Source organism: Balaenoptera acutorostrata, chromosome 2 (assembly GCF_949987535.1).
Source record: "Balaenoptera acutorostrata chromosome 2, mBalAcu1.1, whole genome shotgun sequence".
In the NCBI taxonomy this organism is placed as follows: domain Eukaryota; kingdom Metazoa; phylum Chordata; class Mammalia; order Artiodactyla; family Balaenopteridae; genus Balaenoptera; species Balaenoptera acutorostrata.
The window spans coordinates 165140021-165155824 of NC_080065.1; positions in this window are offsets into that span (position 1 = coordinate 165140021).

A 15804-nucleotide genomic window follows, 5' to 3' on the forward strand; every position below is an offset into this window, starting at 1 on the left:
GAGTCTTACTGGGTCATATGCTCATCCCTGACCAATCAGGGTGGCTGGGGGAATATAGACACTCTGACTGGCCAGGCCTGAATCACATGGTTTCCAGAGCCTGGCCTGGAGTCAGCTCTGTTTGAAGCCAGTGGGTTGAAAGAGGGGAGTAGGGATTCCTAAGGGAAAACTGGGTGCTGTTAGCACTGGCTGCTGAGTCACAGATGGCCACTATGTGGTGGTGGCACTCTGTCCTCCCGGGTGGTGGAAATGGGAGCCACATGGGTCCTTTCTGCATGGTGGGTACAGGGACTCGCTCACCAGCCACTCTGGGGGGAGGGGGAGGGGGTCGGGCATCTGAGCCCTCCTTGCTACCATGTTCTTCTAACCATTTGCAGACTGGTTGAAAATGAACTTTCTGCTTTCCCGGATGCTGGAGTTGAGCCAGCCAGCAAGTAATTTGCCCTTCTGTCCTTAGCCTCCCCATTCTTCAAGCTCTTTTCCTGCCCTTCTCAAAAACCAACCTTCCAGCCATTCTGGAAAACCTGGGGGCTGGCCACCGGCACCTTCTAGCTGGAATTCAGCGTCGGAGGGTCAGCCCCAGCCAGGGCCCACCCACTCTGTCGGGCCGCCCATTGGCACATGCTGAGCGGTACCCACCCAGTCGGAGCACTATAGCCTTCCATAGGACTTACGATGGAGTGGCGGGCTCTGCAGTGGGTGGTCCCCTGGGCTTGGGGACAGACAGGTCTAGGTTCTAGTCTGTAGGGACCAGGGTTAGGTTCAGCTGTGAGTGACAGACGCCACCCCAAAGAGAAAAACAGTGCCAAAATGATAGAAATTTATTTCTCTCTCAAACAATCCAGAGCCTAGAGTCTGGAAGAGAGGTTTCTCAAAGTCGGCATCCACCATTCTTTCTTGTTGCTCAGCCGTCTTCTTCCGTGACTTCCACTTCATGATCCAAGATGGCTGCTTGGCTCCAGCCCCCAGGAGGAGAAAGGGACAAGGAAGGGCACGTCCTCCCTTTACGAACACTCCCCAGAACTGCACACCATACTTGTGTGTACAGTGTTAGGGTCAGAATTTAGTCCGATGGGCAAGATGGCAACAAGGGAGGTTGAGAAGACAGTCTTGATACCAGGTAGCCATGGGCCCAGCTAAAGATCGGAGGGAGGGGACAATGGACATTGGAGGGTAACTAGCAGTCTGTAGCTCGGACTCCTTAAATGTGCTCATGATTTTACCAACCACCCTGGGAGAGGGAAGTTGTATTTCCTACGTTACAGATGAGGAAGTTGAGGCAGAGAGAGACTGAAAGATTTGCCCAACATGTTTTCTGTTCTCTTTCTCTCCTTCCTTTGCTAACTTCCTTGCTCCTTGCTCCTGCCCTGGCTCCGGAACATAGCTCTGTTCCTCTTGAGAGCTATGTTTCAAGGAGCAGGGTCTTTTCTGACTGATCCGTGGGTTTGGTCACTGGCAATCTGGGCCACCTGTGGGTCTGTGGTACCTCTTCCCAGCAGAGGCAGGCAGTGCAGCCCAAACCTGCAGACTTGTCACTGTACAAGGCTTACAAGTCTTCCCCTAACTGTACCCATTTGTTATTGATGCTGGTTTAGGCTCCAACAAACATGAGCTCTGTCACTCTGGGCTCCTGAAAAATGTGCATCCCTTTCCTTTTGCACAGCCCATCTGTAAACTAGTACTAAGCTACGTCCTTCAGCTCTCTCAAGGGTTTCTTGACGAGTATCGAGTGAAAAATAATGTGGGTAATGTGTTCTGAGAAATTCAGGGAAAGCTGCTGCCTGAGCCCTCATTGCCACTAAATGATAATTGCCTTGGGCCCTGAGAGGGGGGCTCCAGTCCCAGCGAGGGAGCTGTTCACATTACCCATTCAGTCTGGGGTGGGAGCGGGGGTGGTGCTGTGGTCTGGAGTGATACCTACTCACTTAGGGAGCAGGAGGAAGTGGGGGAAGGGCTGGGAGGCCCCTGAAGATGCCCAAGCACAGAGATCCAGAATGTCCCCCTGCAGGTGCGCGGGCAGTAACGATTGGCACAATGAAGTGTCCAGGGGCAACAAAGATTCAGGCACTGGCCTTAGGCTAGAGGTCACCTCCAGCCTGGTAAAAGAATGGGGGAATGGCATACACAGGCCAGGGTCTGCTCCTAGGCAGAGAGAGGAGAGAGGCAGGTTTGCAAATGGATGATTCACCTGTAGAGAACACGGGGAGCTCCAGGAGCCAGCATCTCCTACCTTGGCAACTGAGATGGCCCCAGCTTTGCTTTCCCTTAGTTGGGATGCTTTTGACTGCAGGTAACCAATCCAACTTGGAATGGATAAGGCCCTTTCTTATCTCACATTGCAGGAGGTCTAGAGGAGGAGTGCCTCCGGGCATGGGAATCAGAGGTCCAGTGAAGTCATCAGGGAGCTCAGCTCTTTCCTTTCCTCTGCTTTGCCTTTGTTGGTATGTCAGCCCCAACCTCAGTCTGGCACCCCTCAGGGTCACAATATGGCTGCTGAAGCTCCAGGATTCACATCCAGATGCCATAATGCTTGGAGATAAAAGAGAGTATCTCTCCCTGTGATGATTAAAGTAATCTCTGACATTCCTTCACGTGTCATTGGCTGTAACTAAACCACACTCCCAGTCCCTCTAAACAAATCAGGGGAATGGGACATGGAATAACCAAGAGTCAATCTGAACAATATCAGGTAAGAAGGAAATGGATGCTGGCAGACGACCAATGGTGTCTGCCTAGTACACTTCCCATTTTCGGATTAGGAGACGGTGATTGAGAAGCCAGAGCACCAGCCTTGGGGGCTGGGCTTTGGCAGGACCTGACAGCGAGGTCCTGAAAAGAGTGTCTTAGCTTTTGATCTGGGGAGAGACCCTGTGCCCTGGCAGATGGTTTCCTGGACTCCTCGGGTTTCTGGTTCTCCCAGCAGCCTCGGAGGCAAACCTGGGGCCCCTTTGGAGGGTTTGTGTTTTCTTTGGCAGTGAATTACTTAGGATGGATGATTCTAACTCAAATGGAGGCCCCCTCCTCCTCTCCCCTCCCTCCAGCTGGGACAGAACAGCTGGTAGAGGGAGCAGAGGGCTCCAGCCTGCGGCTTGCAGGGCCATTCATCACTGGGCATGTTTATACCCCACCTGGGACTGAACTGGGCCGAACAGGTGATGCGCTGAGAGGGGGTGGGAGGTGATATGGAATTAACCCTTCTGGCACTGTCTCCAGAAGTGAGCCTGGCCTTGTGACGGAGAGAAGAGGTGCTGGGGTTTGACAGGGGGTGGATCAAAATGTAGGGCACTCATGCACCAAAGGAAACAGAATGAGGGGAAAAAAACGCAGGAGGCATTTCAACTTTTCCTGTATTTGGAAGATTTGGAGATTAAGAAGTTTAACCCAGATTAAGAAGATTGGCTATAGGTGTTTTGCTGGGGGTAGGGGTGGGGTATAGAAAACAACCCTGATTTGTAACATTAGCTGATTGCTGTGGTGTAAATACTCTCACCAAGGCTGACTTCAAGCTACCAATTTTTTAACAACCAGCTCACGAATCTTGAATATTTAACAATTGGCTCCTAGGAGCCAGCCCCAGAATGCCCTGTGTATGAAGCTGTTCATGTACAGGATGGAATTTATTCATTCATTGTTCATTAGAAATCACATGGCACCCTCTCTGTGTCCGGAGCCATGTTCCCGGAACACCAGGCAGACCCAGTGCCTGTTTCTGAGAGCACGCAGGTACAGGACAGGACCATCTCAGAGTGGGATGGAGTTACTGTGATTGCAACATAACAGGGTGCCGTGGGGGGACGTGGCCTCGAGGCCTCTGTATGTCGTCCCTCTGATGTCTAGACTGTGAGTCTAGGAAGGTGATTTGAACCCGCCTCTGCCCTGCCTGGGCATCTCCTCGTGACCTTGGGTGGCTCAGTCCCTCTCTGCCTGGAGAGAACAAAGGAGGGTGAATGCTCGGGCTTTTCTGGTTCTGTCATTCTGCAATTCTCTACTCTGTATCACACACTGCTCTTTTATCCCTTGCCTCCTCTCTCCCCGCCACCTAAGCCCTCAGCTTGGGCAGACCCTTCACGGCCATTGCCAAGGCCCCAAGGCATTCCCCTGAGCCCCGCTCTGTCTTATTTCTAGCGGTCGGTGTGACAAAGGGGTTGAGGCATGGGTGCTGTGGCTCTCAAAGAGCCGTCGTGTGCTTCTTCTGGGCACTGACGGCTCCTGGGCCAGCTCTTCCGCAGCAGCAAACCCTCCCAGATTCCAGGAACACGCAGGGTCGGCCTTAAGGGTGGCATCTTACCTGGGCATCGGAGTTCAAACTCCAGCCCTCACCAAACCCTGGTGTTTAATTAAGAAAAAGTGGCTCTGTGAGCCATAAAGGGCTCTGCAATCTGTTTAAGCATGAGGGTTTAGGTTATCCTGTGTGTCGGCTGATCTAACCACTTCCCAAGTTCCCACCTGGGGGAGCCCTCAGGGGCCTCCAGGGGCAGCGCCATCTGGCTGCCCTCAGCGGGGTGGGCAGAGCTGGGGTGACACCTCTGCAGGTTGAGCTTCACAGCACAGACACGGCTTTCTGTTATTTTCTCTTGCACCTGAATCTTTAAATCATCTTTGTCTCTTGGCGAGCCGCGGCTGTGGCGGGAAGCTGTTAATAATAGATACAAGTGACTGTCTGGTAACGAATTGCCGAAGACGGTAATTAGCATTTTAATTCAGGCATTTTCTTCACACTCACCTCTGGAGACCCGGGTTCGGATCTGGAATTGGGGTCACCAAGTGAGGTTTGCGTGTGTCCTCCTCCTAAGCCCCCATGGGTTGTTTGTCTTTGTCATGTGGGTCGCCATAGCCCAGGGCTGAGTGTGGCCTGAGGGGGGCACTGTCTGTCCATGCTGCAGAGCGGCTCAGCGGGCGGAGCACCGATTTGGAATGGGGAGGGGAGGGGAGGGGAGAGGAAGGGAGGACGGGCGAAGACAGGAGAGGACAGACCTGGCTCTGGGAGCGGCCGGCAGGGAGGAGTTGGGCGGGGAATGGGGAAAGGATTGGGAGAGAAAGGAGCATTGAACGTTTGGGGTGAGCAGAGAGAGGGCTTCAGGGAGTGGTTGAGCGGGGAGGGAGGCCGTGTGGATCCCCAGCTGTGCCTGTCCCAGGCCAGGGCTGTCGCTCTTTCCCTTTCACAAGCACTCATTTTTCTTGATTTTTCTTCAAGCCCCGGCAGCCTGTGTTGGCTGGAGTTTTAGGAATAAATGCCTTGATGGACTTGCCGTTTTTCTTCCTCTAGTTCACAAAACAAGATTTTTAAATGACAACAATAACAAGGAAAGTTCTCTCTTCCCTCAGTGGCTAAGGGTTGGGGACAATGTGTTGGGTTCCAGAAAGACACGAGCTCAAGCTGTGAGTGTGTAAGGAGTGGAAACACACCTCACAGCTCCTTTCCCAGATGCCCCTACCCCCACCCACCTTGGTGGGAGAGCAGGCAGTGTCGGCGGCTCCCTCTGAGACAAACCCCATTTATTTAGCCCTGCCTCACAGCCCTGGCATTCAGGGATGCTTGAAGAGAGCCACACATTGAAAAATGACCTACATTTTTCCCTCCATGCAGAAGCATCTTTGATGTATGAGACAGTAGCTCCAGACTCCCAGGGCTTTGGGGCCAGCCGGAGACTTGAGGCTGCAACAAGAAGTGAGGAGGTCTGGATGAGGAGGGCGATTTTGCGGGCACTGGAGGCCCACGATGGGTGCAGCGAGGTACCTGGGGACTGAGGGGCTCTGAATGCTCCAAGCAGAGCTGACCAAATCCCATGATGTTCTTAGGCCCAGTGTTTCAGGCTTGTGCCATAGGGGGCTGACAGTAGCTAGGAACCTCAGTTTCCTGTCTCTTCTCTGATATCATCTCTATCACTTAGGAATCTTTAGGTTGCAAATGATAGAAGATAAAACTTGAACTGGCTTAAACAAAAATGGGAATGTATTTGCTCCTGTAAGTGAAAAGTCAAGTGGTAGGTCGGGTTTCAGGTAATGTTTGATCCAACTGAATTATATTGCCCTAAAATCTGATTTCTTCCTGGCTCTCTGCTCTTCTCCGCAGCTTCATTCTAAGGCTGGGTCCCCTCAGGATCACAAGTTGGTTGACAGAAACTCGTCTGACTCCATGTTTCTTTGTTCTTTCCAGTGAGAAAAGGAGGCACTTTCTGGATTCTTTTCTGGAATTCAGCATCTCTCATTGGCCTGAATTAGGTCACATGACTATCTTTGACTCAACAACTGTGGCTATGGGATGGGCTGTCAGATTGTCTGGAGCCAGTCCAGGCCCACCTCTAGAGCTGGTAGTGGGGTCAGTCTTGCTTTAACCACAAACAAGTCTGCTCCAAAGTGGGTGGGATAAATCCTCCCTAAGGAAAATGATCTTGAAGGCAGTGATGAATGTAAGCCCACTCCATCCTATTTGTAACCACCCCCTCCCTGGAATGCAATTGTACAGCCACACCCTCTGCCATGTGGCTTATTATTATTATTATTTTGTTGTTTATTTAACATAAAGGCTGAGACTTTCGGGTGCTATGTGACTTAGCAGTGGCTCTTACTTGGTGGGCTGAAGACACTCCCCCATGCCATTGATGTTGGGCTTGGCCACGTGACTCACTTTGGCCAGTGGAATGTTAGGGGATATGATGTGAGCAGAGGCTTTAAATCTGTTTGTGTGGTTTAGATTGGCCTCTTGCACTTCGTCCAGCCACCATGAGAAGAACATGCCCTGGGTAGCCACTGGTCTCAGAATTCAAGACATGTGGAACTGAGTTGAACCCAAACTGTGGCCTGAAACAGAGCCAATCAGCTGACCCTCAGACTATGGAAAAGAAAAACTGATGTTTGTGGATTTAAGTCACTGAGATTTTTAGGGTTGTTTGTTACACAGCAGTATCACAGCAATAGCTGACTAATGCCAATACAAAGAGGATGCTAGATTAGTTAGAGCTTTGACATTCTGTATGTGCAGGGTGAGGGTGGCAATTTCAGAGAGGAAATAGGGAGATTCCCCCCCAAAAGCCACCTTTGCTCTCTGGAATCTAGAAGGGTGTCTGACCTTCCCTCTGTCAGGATGTCTCATGCCCTTGCTTGCCAGGGGGCCTGGGAGAAAGAGGTTTCTTTTTGGGGGAAAAGATGCCAGAACATGATCTGAAAGAACAATGAGACCCCACCCCAGCCCTGAGCTCTGCTGCCTGTTCCCTGGTGATAGGTGAAGGCAGAACCAGGAGACAGAGGGCAAAAGAGCCAGGGAGACTCCCTGGGAGCATGTCCTCACAGCAAGCGTGGGGCAACCACTGGTCTGGGCTGGTTTTGGCCCTAACATAGCTGCCTGGCTCTAAGCCTCTGGGTGCAGTTGGCACATTCCTAGAAAACAGCATTTAGATTAAAGTTTTATAGTTTAATCTCCGTTGGAAATGCCTTTCAGAGAATCCAGTTGGAGGGTGAGGAAGAGAGGAAGCTTCACAACGTAAGTATTGACTCTAATGTATCTGATTTCCTAACAGTGGGCTCACCTACGCCATAGCAGCCACGTTCACTGTGACAGGTTAGGAAGCACTGTCACATCCAGCCTCGATGAGTTTGAGTCGGGGGAGGAGAGTTACTCCATAGATCTGACAAGGAAAGCCAGGCTCAGAGAAGGTAAGAGCCTTGCCTGGGTAGGCAGCGATGGGTGCCGTCCTCCTCCAGGCTCTGGTCCCCTGGCACCTTGCAGCCCACCAGGGACATCTGTTGTGGTCAGGTTGTCCGACATCTTTGGTGTCCTCCCCAGGCCCGAGTCATGGTGAGCTTTGAAGAAAGGGGTCATTGCCTTCCCTTGAGTCTTGGGATTGACCAAGATGGTACAGGTAGCAGAAGCCCCTCCTGGAGTCCAGTGTGGCCAGACTGGAGGATCTTCTCTGGCCCTGGGGGTCAGGTCCAGGCCTTCACTGATGTTGGAAAATGAACCTGGACTCTGAACAAGAGTGCAGATCCAAACTCTCCCACTAGGATGAATGACTTACCCCTACAATCCTTAGTTTCCCAGTCTGAAATAACAGAAGTAGGCACTGAACAAAATGCCTGGCCCACAGTAACCATTCAACAAGTAGGAGTTACTACATTTGTTTGTGTTCAGAATTGCCAAGATGACAGTGTGGTTAAGACCTTGAATTCTGGATTAGGACTCCCTGGGTTAAAATCCTGGCACTACCTCTTACTAGGGGGAAATTCCAAAAATTTCATGTAATCTTTCTGAGCCTTAATTTTTTCGTCTGTGAAATGGAGATCAGAAAAACAATTCCCTGTCGGGTTGTGTAAGGATTCGGTCTGTTAATTCACGGGTCTTAGGTCTTGTCTCCATCTAAGTCCTGTGTCCAACGTGCATACAGTAAGTGCTCCATGCATGCGTATTGTCATACGTCATCTACGACTTGTGCGACCATCACCCTGTTGGCACAGATGCCTGGGATGACCTCAGCATGACCCTTGGCCGCCTTCTGCTCTTCACTTCCCTCTCATGCCTCCTGGGTGAGTGCTCTGGCCACCCAGATGGAAGCAGGCTGGGGAGGGGTAAAGCCGGCTGGGGAGGGACAGAAAAGGAGTTGCAAGATAGCTGAGGGCAGTTGTGGGTGACCCAAAGTCCTTCCTTGCCCACGGCGAGGGCTCCGCAGCTGCTGGTCAATACTTCATCAACTCCGCAATCGCTTCATATCTCCACATCTCTAACTTTAAGGGGAGTCTTTGCTGCACAGCTAGGTGTTCCCATGGCAACCTCCTGGCGACACAAAACAGCTCTTCCTCCCATAATGGGCAGCCTTCTTCCCTGTCTCCTGGAGAAGGCACAGCAGTTGTGCCCCACTGAGCCCTCAGCACCCTGGACAGAAGACCACAGTCCTGCCAGCAGCCCCTTTCCTAACTCACCTAGTCCTAGGGCTGCCTCCGGAGGATGCAGCTGGCCAACAGTTTTGACATACATCCCTCAGGAGCCGTGGGGGTTGCCCGTGGATACCAAAATCTGCAGAGCTCAAGTTCCTTATATAAAGTGGCACAGTACAGTCGGCCCTCTCTATCCCGGCTTCCACATCCGTGGATTCAACCTATCGAATCTGTAGTTGGTTGAATCCACAGATGCGGAACCTGTGGATACAGAGAGCCGACTGTATATATATTGAGGGCCTACGATGTCCAGTAACGCACCAAGTGCTGGCTGGGGACCCAGCAATGGAGAAGATAGACAGAGTCCTGCCTTCAGGGACTAGAATTCTGGTTGTCATCTATTCAAGAAAAAAGAAAAGGAACAAGACAATTTCAGCCAGTGCTAAGTGCTATGAAGGGAATGAAACAGGGCCATATGGCAGAGGAGACTGAGGAGGGGATCGGGGGAGGCCCCTCAGGAGATGCTGTCTTCACTGAGCCCTGAATGCAGAGGGGAACCCAGCAACCACACTGGGGGGAGTGCATCCAGGCAGAGGAGGCAGTGAGTGCAAAGGTCCTGAGGCAGGAGTGAGCTCGAGTGTTTGAAGAACAGGTAGAGGCTGAAGGGGCTGGAGTGCAATGGGCAAGGTGGGCAGGGGGCTGTCTCAAGGACGGCTTTGTGAGCTGGGGTCAGGGGTTGGGATTTTATTTTAACTGTAATGGGCAGCCATTTGGGGGGTTTTAAGCAGGGTAGAGACAGATTCTGATACAAGTTTATTTATTTATTTATTTATGGCTGCATTGGGTCTTCGTTTCTGTGCACAGTCTTTCCTCTAGTTGCGGCAAGCGGGGGCTTCTCTTCGTTGTGGTGCGTGGGCTTCTCATTGTGGTGGCTTCTCTTGTTGTGGAGCATGGGCTCTAGGCACGCGGGCTTCAGTAGTTGTGGCACATGGGCTCAGTATTTGTGTCCACTCAAGCGGGCTCTAGAGTGCAGGCTCAGTAGTTGTGGCACACGGGCTTAGTTGCTTGGCGGCATGTGGGATCTTCCCAGACCAGGGCTCGAACCCATATCACCTCCGTTGGCAGGCGGATTCTTAATCACTGTGCCACCAGAGGAGTCCCCTGATACGAGTTTATAAAGATATTTTGCATTGCTTTGGGCTCCTTACCTTCCAGAGTTCCCCTGCCTGGGAAGCCCCACAGTTACTAAGTAAACTGTGAGTTTGGCTGAGAAATATAATTACAGCTTCCCAGAGCTGGTCTTTCTCTTACCCCTGTAGGCCTCAGACTGTCTTCCCAGGTACCTGGGGGTCTTCTCCTCACCCAGTATCACCACTGTTGCCACCACCCTCCTCTCCACGCCTTTGATATTTCTGGTTGCTGATAGCAAAGCCCTCACCCCCAAGCTCAGTCAATCATATTCCACCCCACTTCCAAAGCCATTGAGATTTATCCCTGATGAACGGGTAGCCTCAGACCCATGAATCCTTCAGCCAGTCCAGGCCCGAGCGCTCAATCTCTCATAACTCTGTGTTAAGGATGCGAAGTGACACCTGAGACAGCTGGATAAAGGATGAAACAAGGGGCCTGATAAGTGGGATGGATAGCTGTCCTTGCCCACACTGGGCTGGGGGAAGGGCAGAAGAGGACCCAGCATGACTTATTACCTTTCCCAGAGAGTCTGGGTCTCAGGCTCACTCCGGCCCACATGGAAGACAGGCTTCCACTGCCCCCTGCCCCCTTCAGGAATCTCAGTTTCAAAGTCCCAGAGAGACCCCTGCTTCTGGTGGTCTGAGAAATTGAGAGAAACAAGATACTTTCCTGGGGGCTACAAGGTGCAGATGGGGAGGATGGAGCACTCGATGCTAGCATAGGCCTCTGGGAGGCAGGATGACAAGAAATGGGAGCCCCACCTTGAGTCCCATTGAAGCCGGAAAGGATTCTTTTTACTCATGACAGAAAACTGAACCAAACTGGCTTAAGCCCAAAGGACTTCATTGGCTCATGTAACTGACTAGCTCAGGGGTAGTTCCTTCTTCAGGTGTGTCTTGATTCAGGACTCCAGCAGCATCGCCAGTCCTTCCACGTTTTGGATCTGCCTTGGAATAGGCTCCACTCTCAGCAGGCTCTGTCCTCATGGTTGCAAGATGGCTGACAGAAGCTTCCAAGGCCACCTGCTTCCTTATTCATGTCTGGTGGGAAAGAGTCCCAGAATTGAATCTCATTGGCCCTGATCATGTTGACATGGGTCATGTGCTCCTTTATTAATTAACCTGTCATTGTGCAATGGGAAATGCTGGTGGGCTAAGCTAACCTGGGCTCACCCCTGAACCTGAACGTGGGGTCAATTCTAGCTGAATGCATGGCCGGGAAATTTGGGATTTTCTGAGGAAGGGGGAGGGGAGGAAATGGACACTGGAGAAACAACAAACACATGCCACGGCCCCACTCAATCTCACTTCTTATTATTCCTCACTATATACTCTCGTCTCTCCCTAATTATTGATCCAAAACCATTCATGGAAGCTCCAGCTCTATCTCTCCATATAAAACCCTCTGTATCAGTCAGGACTCTGGTCGCAAGTGACAGAAACCCAATTAAAATTGGCATGAACCAAAAGGGAATTGTCTCACATAACTGTAAAGTACAGAGATAGTGCTGATGGCCCTAGACCCGGGAGGTTCCAGGGACTCTGTCATCGGTATTTGTTCTCTCTCCATCTCTCGGCTCTGCTCTCCTCTACCTGACTCTTTCTGAGGATGCCCTCCCAGATGTTGCAGGACGGCAGCAGCAGTCCAGGCCCTCATCCCCCTGGTTTGCGGGTGTTCTGCTGAAGTCCCAGGATTATTCTCATTGGTCCATTCCTGACCAATCACTGAGGCGGGGCGGGGCTGGCACAAGTCGGCTGGTCCCGCCAGGTCCGGTGCCCTCCCTGCAGCTGGGGGAGGGGAGGCCCACCTGAGCCTCAGGTGCTGATGGAAAGTCGGAATGCTGTTTCCAAAAGAGAAGGGCTGGAAGCTGGGCAGACAAGGCAACAACCCGCAGCGACCCTGCAGTGACTTTGCCGGCGCTGCGTAACTTTGCATTGTTTTCCAGAATTACCTCCCCCTCCGTATGTAGAACTCCAGGATAGAAATCACATCTTCCCTTCTGTGGTAGTAGGTGCTTAATAAACCCTGCAGAACAAACAGAGTGCAGCTTGAAATTTGATGCTGCAATCACAGCTACTGTGGCTGGAACAGCTACCTACGCCAGTGCTTCACAAATATCATTTTCAGGAATTCTATACATTTAAACAACAAGATAGGGGTGAGGAAATGGAGGCCCAGAGATGTGAAGCAACTTTCCCAGGGCACACAGCTGGTAAGGGACAGAGCTGGGATCCTTGCCCCTGTCTGGCTTTACCTCTCTGCCTGCACTCTTCCCCAGCAGCTCCCACACCACTAGAGCTCACTCTAGAAAACGTGAGCTCTAGAGGCCTGCAAATATCAGGCTGATTCGCTTTGGTTTGGTCTCTTTTCTCACCAGCTTCCCTTCGCGTATGGAGTAAACCCCACTTGGCACTTGGGCTTGTTCTGGGGAAAAGGGACAGGGTCTGTGCCACCTCCTCTGTCGGGTACCCCCCGCCCTCCAGTACTATGAAGAGGGCCTGGCTTCCTTCCTGTCACGGTCTTTGCACTTGCTGTTCCCTCTGCCTGGAACACTCTTCCTGCAAGTCTCTCAGCTCCTCTGAGAGGCCTTCCTTAAGTAGCTCCCACCATAAACATCACTGTGTTACAGCGCTACTCACAAGCTGAAATGTTCCTATTTATTCACTTGCTTATTATTATTATCTCATCTCATTAAAATGGTAAGTTCCAGGGGAGTAAGCACCTTGTCCATCTTGTTCTGGTATGTGGGATCCTCAGGGCCTAGAACAGTCTCCAGCACGTAGTAGGTGCTCAGGAAATACTTTGACAATGGAAGGAGTAAATGAATGGCCTCACAGAGTTCCCTATGTGCTGTTCCGATTTGATTTCTGAGTTCATCAAGCCCTTCTCCCATGTGTCCCGCCTTCTGTGCTGGGACCTCTGCTTGGCGATCTGGCTTGTCTGCTGCCCACTAGCCTGCAAGCTGAGCTGCTAGAATACCAACCAGTCAGGAGGCTTTTTTTTTGCAAGTGGTGCTGACCTGCATGCTGTGGGAGGGCTTGTGTACTGACTTGCAGGAGAAATGCCCCAGTGGGTCCCCAAGAGCTCATTTGTGTGTCCCTTCCCGGGTTGCACGTAGCCGATGTGGCCTGCGAGGTAGCCTCTGATGGGATTGGCGGTAGCCACACACTGTGCTGCTCTCCACATGGTCTCTGCAGCAGGATGGGGTGGGATGGGGGTGGGTGCTTGGCACCTTCGTCTCCAGCATCCTGATGTCTTGACCTGCGGCTCTGGGGACTCTCAAAGGGAGGAAATGAAGGCACCTCAATGTCTCCTTAGTTACTCCTCGGCCCCTGCCCGTGTCCCTACTCCTGCCATCATGGCTTCTCTTGGGCTCTCCCAGCCTTTCCTTCAGATATTACCACTTTGTCACCTCCACACTCATTTCCTTATTTTTGGGAATAGCAGACTCTCTCCTCCACCCCTCTCTGCCATCCTAGACTGGAGGAGAGAAATGACCAGGCAACTCATCTAGACACAGGATCAAACCTGAAAACTCCTGAGAGGTGGGCCATTCCCTGCCCTTTCCCCAGAAAAGAGCCAGAAGGTGAATCCAGAGCATTTACATCACACCAGGTGAGGCCAGGAGAAAGGCGAGAGGTTGGCGCACAATCCGTTTTAGGAAGTCCCTCGAAGCCACTACCTGTCACCCCCACGTGTCACGTCCAGTACCCTGAGCTCTAGCTCATTGGCTTCATCGCCCTGCTCTCCCTCACCCAGGCTCACGGCTTCTCATCATTCAGCTCTCAGCTCACGCTCCACTCAAGCGCACATCAGAATCACAGGAAGGCTGTTGAGCCCACATCACTGGACGGCCCCCAAGAGGTCCCGATCCAGGAGGTCTGGGTGAGACACAGGAATCTGTATTCCTAGCAAGTTCCCAGGGATGCAGAAGCTCCTGGTCCAGGCAGTTTTTGACTCAGTGAGGCCTGTTTTGACCCCTCCTGTTAAAGTCTCCTTCTGCCCCCCTCCCTGTCTTTCTCCATGACAACCCTCTGCTGAGCTTTCTTTCTTTTTTTTTCCAGAGCAGTTATCTGTAATTTTCTTCGGGGTTTTGTTTGTTTGCTTGTTGTGCATCTCCACTGCAGCAGACTAAATTCCATAAAGTCAGGAACCTGTTGTCTTCCATCTCCTGAGTATCTGCAGCACTGAGCGTAGTGCCTGGCACATAGTAGGAGCTCAAGCAATATGTGTTGGGTAAATGAATAGTGAGCTTTCTGTGCTCTCAAGGGCTCCCCTTGTCCTTAGGAGAAATGTCTCAGGAAATCTGCCTGAATTCAAAACGACTGTGGAGCAGCTTCAGTGATAAAAATGCCAGAGTTGAGGGAACGTTCCCTGCCCTCAGGCACATGCCCCACTAATGAGCCAAAGGAGGCTATTTTCAAGCAGCCAAATGTTGCTTTTTCACCAGTCAGTCTATAATTCTGACACCTCCTTAGACAACATGGAAGATGTAGGCCAAATTATTATTACTGTTGTTGTTGTTATCTAATATTTATTATACACACTGTGTAGTATGAGCCTTTTCACTCCTGGTTTCTAATCAGTTTCCTGTTCCCTAAAGACAGTCTTGTGAGCAGCCTGTAAAAACCCATGGTGAGCTGGAGGCTTCCAGCACATCTGTTGGGAGACTGAGAGTCAAAGTGGTTTCCAGGCCGCGGCTGAGCTGCGGAGAGCCCTGGAGGCCTGGGAATGGCACAGAGGCTGAGAGCACCCATGGGTTGTTTTAAAAGCTCTCAGCAAATTGTAGAGTGTGGAGGGATGGAACTTTAAGAGCATTTCTTAAGTAAATGATTTCCAACTCTCACTGCTTTACAAATGCCTCTGCCCTAATGTCTTCTTTAAAACTCAGCAGCAAATCCCACACAATGAGCTGTTGATAGAGGCAGAACCACAGACTGTGCTGGAAGCAAGGGTATCTGTGTGTGCCCTTCCAGCTGGGAGTGGCAGGGTTGGGGAGGACCGAGGTGTGAGGGTACAGAGCAGGAAACTGGCAGGGCGCCACACCCTCTCACCCTGCAGTCAGCCCCCCTTCCCCTCCCCCATCCAGGAGAGATGGGGAATGGCCTGCGGTCTGGGGGAGCTTCTGCAGGAAAGACACATTTTCTGCCTAATTGGGAGGTGGTTGGGTGGTAATGAGCATTCCTGTTAATCTGGAGGAACGATTTAGCACCAGGAGGAGCCTGGGAAAACACCTTCTGAATAGGGAGAGCAGGCAGATCATCTCCCACCCCCACAGGTAGCAGCTCCGAGAACCCTTCTACTGCATGGGCTTTTGGATCCCGTCTACACAGGGAGGAACTGGCTACACAGGGAGGGAGTGAGAACATTGGTCGCTGCCTCCTTTGGAAGGAAGGCGGGGAGGCAGGTACCAGCCCAGTGTCAAGAGCCAAAGAAAGGAGGGAAGCACAAAGCACAGATTCTCCCCACCCCCCAACAATGGGCTGGTGTGAGGCGGGCGGGGTAGATGGGCTAACGCAGCTTGTGGGTCACCCCCAGCCCCCTAGCCAGCAGGACACTCAGCTCTGGGCCTCACTATCTCCCTCTACTGCAGGGACTAAATGGGACAGTGGGCGGGCAATGCTGCACACGTCTGTTCATCCGTTCAACAAATATGTATGAAGCACCTACTATGTGCCAGGTGTCACTCGGGTACTGGGGGTCTGGTGGACACGTCCGCCATGGTCCCTGCTCACTTTCCAGGGT